We start from the raw sequence: 1,343 nt of genomic DNA on the forward strand, positions 1-1,343 counted from the left end.
GGTGGACAGGCAGACCAGGCTGGTCCTCTGGGAGGAAGGCAGTGAACAAACAAACACTCCAATTACCATAGTGATGAGCCCAGGGGAGGAATGCGCGGGCTGAAGAGCCCACAGGCGGGTGGAAGGTGGTCCTCTGGTCCCTCGCGCGCCCACACGTGCCCCTGCCAGGGATGCCTCTATCCCCTCCTCTTTCCTGAGCCCCTTCCCTGGCCTGGGCTGCTCTCCTCACTTCCCCAGCATCAGCCCAGACATCAGTTTTTCTAGGGCGCTGTTGTTGCTATAAATCACCGTGACGACAGCTTGTAGCGCGTAGGACAGCAGACTGGAGGCAGGTGACATTCCAGGTGCCATGGAATGCAGTTCTCCATCCCAGCTTCGTGTTAACAGGACCCAGAACCCTTTCAGAACCCTGTCTGGCTCCCACCACAGCAGGTGTTCCTCCGGTGGCTTTGGAGAGTCACAGGGGCTCTGATGTCTGCGGGGCTGAGGACCGTGGCCTTAGCCAACCTCTGGTAACAGGTGGCGGAACCGGGTCCCGGAAAGGGCTAGATTTGCTCAGGTCTCGAAACGAGCGGGCGGGAGTCTTGGCTCTTGCCTCGCTCATCCTCCTCCCACGCCTGCTGGTCTGATCCCTTCGCCCAGTGAAGGGCTGTGTGTGCCCCTGGTGCTCCATCCCTGGGCAGCTGCCCGACTGGGTGAAGGAGATGCCTCTCCGAAAGCTGACCCCTCTCCCTGGCCGCCAGGGCGTGGAGCTGGGAGGGGGTGGGCACCTGTTCAGGACAGTCGCTGGAGGAACACACACACCGATTCCTGTAACTGGGAGCCAGGGCAGGAAATAGAAAGCTGGAGTCCTCCTGCGGACTCGGGGAGGGGAGCTGGCGTCACCGGCAGCCTCCTGGCAGCCACGTTTCCTGGAAAAAGGCGTCAGGGGCTCTCACGGAGGCCGGCTCTCCAGCGCCAGGAGGGAGGGCCGAGCAGAAAGCCTGCAGCCCACAGACCTGGGCTCAGATACCCACCAGCTCGGGGGTCTTCTGTGAGCCTCAGCACTCTGCTCTGTCAAATGGGACTAGGTGGGGTCATTATGACAATAAGTTAAGGTAGGAAAAGGCTTGGCACATGCTAACTGATCCACAAAAGGTTATTATTGTTGTTATTACTATTCTTTACTGAGAAAACTTCGCAAGAGGACAGGGTTTTGCTTACCCCTGTGTGGGAAGAAGTAAATTAGTGTGTGGGGGCGGGGAGGGGGAGTGATAGTGGAGGTTAGCACTGGATGTACCCCAGGGAGGGGTTCCCATCCCAGTCACCCCCAAGAGAGATTTCCCGGGGGCAGGATGCCGGGG

The 1,343-nt window shown here is 59.5% G+C and overlaps 1 long non-coding RNA gene across 1 annotated transcript in view; it reads left to right on the plus strand.

Annotated features, from left to right (window-relative positions):
* The window catches only part of LOC106725688, an 89,493-nt gene that overhangs the window by 79,722 nt on the left and 8,428 nt on the right, over nt 1-1,343 (plus strand). The gene's annotated exons all lie outside the window — the stretch shown is intronic.

This window comes from Myotis brandtii, unplaced genomic scaffold (genome assembly GCF_000412655.1).
Source record: "Myotis brandtii unplaced genomic scaffold, ASM41265v1 scaffold181, whole genome shotgun sequence".
In the NCBI taxonomy this organism is placed as follows: domain Eukaryota; kingdom Metazoa; phylum Chordata; class Mammalia; order Chiroptera; family Vespertilionidae; genus Myotis; species Myotis brandtii.